This window comes from Galeopterus variegatus, unplaced genomic scaffold, assembly GCF_000696425.1.
Source record: "Galeopterus variegatus unplaced genomic scaffold, G_variegatus-3.0.2 Scaffold5363, whole genome shotgun sequence".
Taxonomy (NCBI): Eukaryota; Metazoa; Chordata; class Mammalia; order Dermoptera; family Cynocephalidae; genus Galeopterus; species Galeopterus variegatus.
Window position 1 is genome coordinate 216,152 of NW_007731474.1, and position 6,861 is coordinate 223,012.

The following is a 6,861-nucleotide window of genomic DNA, read 5'->3' on the forward strand; positions in this document are numbered from 1 at the left end:
TGTTAACCAAAGTCTCTTGTTTCTGAATCCCATGCTATTTCAAGAACACCAGAAACACTGCCTAACACTTTCACTATCTGAACAAAAGAGTGAAGGAACTTATATCCTGTCATCACCACTGGACTCTGGGGAATGGAATACCGTTTCTATGAATCTCAGTCTCCTGTGCAAAAGGTATAGAATCAGTATTCTATCGGTGCAACTTTCTCACAATATCATAGAATAATCATTCAAAATATGGGTTTCCACTGAACCTCTGACCAAACTGACTCCAAATTTGTTTTACACATCTTCAGCTCTATTTCTTCAATGCTAGATATAAGGTGAATAGTGTGTGCTCATTATTCAAGGTGAAGGTGTGTGAATGATTATGTTATTAATTTGTTCTGTTTTGTGTTAAAAATCAATCTGTATGTAGAGTTGCTATTTGAATGAAAAAGTCTTGTAAGATATTTAGAATTCTAAACTGGGTTCTGGGTCCTGTGGTCGTGGTTAATAATCTGTTGCCGTGATTATAATACTAAAATTGACCTGCCTGTTTTCCAAAAATTAAAAATTTGATAAAACTTTCTTCTCAAACCATGAGAACATCATGGGTACCTCTCTCTCTTCATACTGGCATGGAGATAGAAAAAAAATCAATGACTCTGTAGTATTTCTTATTTAATTAAACAGTATGAGAAAAAGTATCTCTGTTTTTGTCTTGTTTTTTGTTTTTTAATTTTACTTTTACATTGATTTGTACATATTTGTGGGTTACAGTGTGTCATTTCAATACATGCATATACTACACAGTGATTCACTTAGGGAAGAGAGCATCATTCTGTACCTGTTAGTCCACAACTTCTCCTCCCCACAAACCCCATCCCCTCCAGGCCTCTGCTAACCATTATTCTACTGTCTACTTCTATGAGAACCATTTTCATTTTTATTTTTTTTTAGATTCTCCATACAAGTGAGCTCTTACAGTATTTGTCTTTCTGTGCCTGACTTGTTTCACTTAACGTTGTGGTTTCCAGTTCCATCCATGTTGTGCAAATGATAGGATATCATTTGTTTTTATAGCTGAATAATATTCCATTGTGTATATACAGCACAGTTCTTTTATCCACTCATCCATTGATGGGCATTTAGATTGATTTCATCTCTTGGCTATTGGGAATAGTGTTGCAATGAACATGGGAGTGCAAATGTCTTTTTGATATACTGACTTCCTTTCCTTTGAGTAGTGGGACGGCTGGGTCATAAGGTAGATCTGTTTTTAGTTCTCTGAGAAACCTCCATCCTGTTTTCCACAATACCAATTTATATTCCTGACAGCTATGTAGGAGGGTTCCCTTTTTGCCCAATTCTTGCCAGAATTTGTTATTGTCTTGCTTGATAATAGTCATTCTAACTGGGGTAGATATCTCATTGTGGTTTTAATTTGCATTTCTCTGATGATTAGTGATATTGAGAATTTTTTCATGTGCTTATTGGCCATTTGTCTTTTGAGAAATGTCTGTTCAGGTCCTTTGCCCATTTTTTCATTGGGCTATTATTATTTACTTCATTTCATTTATTTATTTATTTATTGCTTTTGAGTTGTTTGAGTTCCTTATATATTCTGGATATTATCCCCTTGTCTGATGTGTAGTTTGCAAACACTTTCTCTCATTATATAGCTTGTCTCTTAACTTCGTTGATAGTGTCCCTTGCTATGCAGAAGGTTTTCAGTATGATGTAGTCGTATTTGTATATTTTTGCTTTAGCAGCCTGTGCCTTTTTAGTCTTGCTCAAAAAAGCACTACCCAACTCCATTTTATGTAGCATTTCCCTTGTGTTTTCTTCTAGTAGTTTCATGTTTTCAGGTTCTAAATTTAGGTCATTAATCCATTTTTGTGTATGGTGAGAAATAGGGGTCTAGTTTCAATATTCTGCATGTGGATATCCAGTTTTCCCAGCACCATTTATTGAAGAGGTTGTCATTTCCCCATTGTCTATTTTAGCACCTTTGTTGAAAATCATTTGACTGTAAGTGTGTGGGTTTATTTTGGGGCTCCCTACTCTGTTCCTGCTTCCATGGAATGAATCCAATTTGACCATGGTTGATGATCTTTTCTAATGTGTTGTTGGATTCTGTTTGCTAGATTTTATGGAAGATCTTCCCGTATGTGTTCATTAGGGACATTGGTCTGTAGTTTTCTTTTTTGTTGTGTCTTTTTCTGGTTTTGCTATGAGATTAATGTTGGCCTCATAGAATGAGTTTGGAAGTGTTCCCTCCTCTTCAATTTTTTGCAAGAGTTTGAGAAGAATTGGTATTCATTCTTCTTTAAATGTTTGGTAGAGTTTAGCAGTAAAGCCACATGGTCCTGGATTTTCCTTTGTTGGGGGACTTTTTCATTACTTGTTACTGGTCTATTTGGGTTTTCTAGTTCTTCATGATTCAACCTTGGTAAGTTGTATGTGTCCAGGAATTTATCCATTTCTTCTAGGTTTTCCAGTTTGTTCACATATAGTTGTTCATAGTAGTCTCCTATATCCTTTGTATGTCTGTGGTATCAGGTGTGATGTCTCCTCTTCACTTTTGATTTTACTTATGTCTTCTCTCCTTTTTCCTTCACTAGTCTAACTACAGGTCTATCGATTTTCTTTGTCATTCAAAAAACCAACTTTTTGTTTCATTGTTCTTTTGTATTGGTTTTTAAATTTCTAATTTTTTTTTTCTGCTCTGATCTTTATTTTTCTCCTTCTACTGATTTTGGGTTTAGTTTCTTCTTGTTTTTCCACCTCCTTGAGGTGTAATATTAGATTGTTTATTTGAAGTTTTTATTCTTTTTTGATGCAGATATTTATTGCTAAAAAACTTCCCTCTTAACTGCTTTTGCCATATCCCATACGTTGTGGTGTCTTGTGTTTTTATTTTTGTTTGTGTCCAGTAAAGTTTTGATTTCCTTTTTGATTTCTTCTTTGACCCATTCATTGTTGAAGAGAATGATGTTTAATTTCCATGTATTTAAATGGTTTTGAGTGCCTCTTTTGTTGTTGAGTTTTGGTTTTATTCCATTATGGTCAGACAAGGTTGTTCTCTTTTCTCCATATCCTTACCAACATTGGTTATTTTCTGTCTTTTTGATAACACCCATTCTAACCAGACTGAGATGACAGCTCACTGTGATTTTAATTTGCATTTCCCTGATGAATAGTGATGTTGAGCACTTTTTTTATGCCATTTGTATGTCTTCTTTTGAGAAATATCTGTTCAAGTTCTTTGTCCATTTTTTATTTGGGTTTTTTTTTTTCTTTTTGGTCTTGAGCTGTTGAGTTCCTCATATATTCTGAATATTAGCCCCTTGTGTGGTGTGTAGTTTTAAAATACTTTTTTCCATTCTGTAGGTTGTCTCTTTACTTTGCTAATTCTGTCCTTCACTGTGAAGAAGCTTTTTAATTTTATGTAGTCCCATTCGTGTATTTTTGCTTTAGTTGCCTGTGCCATTGTAACCTTGTTCAAAATACCCAAACCCATTTTATGTAGCATTTCCCTATGCTTATGTTTTCTTCTAGTAGTTTCATAGTTTTGGGCCTTAAATATAGGTTTTTAATCCATCTGGAGTTGATTTTGTGTATGGTGAGAGATAGAGGCCTAGTTTCCATCTTCTGCATAGAGATATCCAGTTATCACAGCACTGTTTATTGAAAAGGCTGTCCGTTCCCTGGCGTGTGTTTTTGGAAACTTTGTCAAAAATCAGTTGGCTCTAAATGCATGGGTTTATTTATGGATTTTCTATTCCATTCTATTGATCTGTTTGTCTGATTTTATGCCAGTACCATGCTGCTTTGGTTAGTATACCTTTATAGTATATTTTGAAATCAGATAGTGTGATCCCTTCAACATTGTTCTTTTTGTTTAAGATTGCTTTGGCTATACAGGGTCTTTTGTGGTTCCATGCAAATTTTAAGAGTGTTTTGTTCTATTTCTGTGAAGAATGACATTGTTATTTTGATAGTGATTACATTGAATCTATAGATTGCTTTGGCTAATGTGGACATTTTGATGGTATTAATTCTTCCAATCCATATGATGGTATTAACCCTTCCTAACAGGGGATATCTTTCCATTTCTTTGTGTCTTTCTCAACTTCTTCCACCAATGTTTTATAGTTTTTGTTGTAGAGCTCTTTCACCTCCTTGGTTAAATTTACTCCTAGGCATTTCATTTTGGGAGGATAATTATTGTGGCTTAAGCCATGGTGCTTTTCACAACATTTAGCAGAAGCATTGGCATAACTGATGAAGACACCTTTGAATTAAGCACGTTCCTCCATTCTAGCAAAGCTCCTCAAAATGAGTGAGATTAGCTTCCTGAGTAGTGAGGTATTGGTGGGGAACATGATGTCTACCTTCAGCCAGTCCAGAGTGGGGAGTGAAGAAAGCCTAGATCTTTTAAATGATTACCTGTATGTGGCCAAGCACTTCAAACCTCATTGGTTCTCTGGCACACCAGGGCTAAGTTGGGCTTCTCCAAATGGCTGTCTGTGGATGGCTTTATTATGCCTCAGACAATGGCAAGCAGGATGCCTTCTCCAGGACAGACTGGATGTTGGAGAAAATGGATCTGAAAGAGTTTGACTTTGATGTCCTGTTGGGTACAAATGACCTGGAAACCATGCCAGATGAGATTTTGGCCACATCAGGTGATGTATGTAATCTCTTTGCCCTGCTTAGTCCAGAAGATTAATAAGGATCCCAACCAGACATGAACCCAATTGGCCATCTCCCAGAAAGTTTAGCAAAAACCAACCAGATTGCCCCTTCCACCTTCTAGCAACCTCTTCCCCTTTCCTCAGGGGTCTTGTTCTCCATTACAGATCATTCTTTAAGTTTAGAGCTAGGCAATGAAGTGAATATCTCTGAAGGAGATAGGAAGCCAGACTCTACTGCTTACATCACCATGATCCCTCAATTCATAAAGGAGGAAGACACCTCTCAGATAATGATAGTAGCATCTGTATGAGCCCTGAGTCTTATTTGGGCTGTCCCCAGCATAGTCGCTCTACATCTAGAGGCCCTCCAAATAGGAGGCTATCATCTCTGGGTGTCATCTGTGGCTCTGCCTCCCCACAACCAAATGATCCTCCTGGAGAGAAGATGGTAGCAGCAAAAGTAAAGGGTGAGAAACTGAATAAGAAGCTGAAAAAAACAGAGCAAAACAAGACAGCAGCTATTAGGTACTTCCAGAAGAAGTGGGTAGAGCAGGAGACCCTCCAGGTGAATGTAGAGAGCTAGAAAAGAAGAACAAGGCTTTGAAAGAAAAGGCAGAGTCCCTGGCCAAGGAGATCCAATACCTTTAAGACCTGATCTTAGACATTCACAAGGCAAGGGGGAAGAAAAGGGTCCCCTACCTAGGGTAATCAGTGTTGTATGCTTGTACGTAGGAGTCTTGCACTAAAGCTGTGGCTTGTAATAAATTATTTTGTAGTGAAAGTAAAAAACAAAAATTAATACTAAGTTTCATTTTTTGGTTTTTTTTTTTTTTTTTTTTTTTTTTTTTTTGGTGACTATTGCAAGTGGGCTAGCTTTCTTGATTTCTTTTTCTGCTAGTTCGTTGTTGAAGTATAAAATGCTACTAATTTGTGTGTTGATTTTGTATCTTGTAACTTTACTGAATTATTTTATCAACTCTAAGAGTTGGGTTTTTTTTTTTTTTGTAGTTTTTAGACTATTCTATATAGAGGATCATGTCATCTGCAAACAGGGACAATTTGACAATTTGTCTTTTCCAATCTAGATGTCCTTTATTTCTTCCTTTTGCCTGAGTGCTCTGGCTAGTTCTGCCAATGCTATGTTAATTATGAGTGGTGAGGGTGGGTTTTCAGCTTTTCCCCATTCAGGATGATATTGGCAGTGGGTTTGTTATATATGACTTTAATTGTCTTGAGATTCTTTCTTTCTAGACCTAACTTGCTGACATGAATGGATGTTGAATTTTGTCAAATACTTTTTCTGTATCTATTGAGATAATCAGATGGTTTTGTCCTTGACTTTGTTGATGTGGTGCATCACTCTTATTGACTTGCATATGTTGAACCATCCTTGCATCCAGGATATGATCCCACTTGATTGTGGTGTTTAATTTTTTTGATGTGTTGCTATATTCTATTTGCTAATAGTTTGTTGAGGATTTTTGTGTCTATGTTCATCAAAGATATTGGCCTATAGCTTTCTTTTTTGTTGCATCCTTGTCTGGTTTCGGTATCAGGGTAATGCTGGCCTTATAGAATGAGTTTGGGAGAATGGTGTCTATTACAAATTTTTGGAATAGTTTGAAGATAATCAGTATTAATTCCTACTTAAAAGTTTGATAGAATTTAGAAGTGAAGCCATCCAGTCCTGGGCTTTACTTTTTGGTAGACTGCTGATTACTACTTCAATCTCATTGCTTGTTATTGGTCTGTTCAGGTTTAGTATTTCTTCTTGCAAAGTCTCTGCATTCAAGTTTACATCTTTACATCAGGCCAGATTCAACCCTCAGCAATTTACGATGATTGAAATGTGAAGTGGGTACCAAGAAACACGCCTCAGTTATTATCTTTTTATTTTAAGCTGCAGAGTAGTATTTATTTATTTTATTTTCTGCAGCATAATTTAGCTTCTCTTAGCCATAGAAAGAAATCACTGCATAATCTCATTTACATGTAAATTTTTTTTTAAAGAAAAAAGGTCGAATACATAGAAATAGAAAATGAAAGGTGGTTATCAGTTATTTCCTTTAAAAGGAAGTTGAAATCTAATAATGCGCCTTAAAGAACTAGAAAAACAAGAACAATCCAAACCTAAAGTTAGCAGAAGGAAAGAAATCATCAAGATCAGAGCAGAACTTAA

General features: G+C 36.0%; 1 pseudogene; it reads left to right on the forward strand.

Annotated features, from left to right (window-relative positions):
- Nucleotides 1-4,323: 4,323 nt before the first annotated feature.
- On the forward strand, nucleotides 4,324-5,390 carry LOC103604732 (annotated as a pseudogene).
- Nucleotides 5,391-6,861: the final 1,471 nt, after the last annotated feature.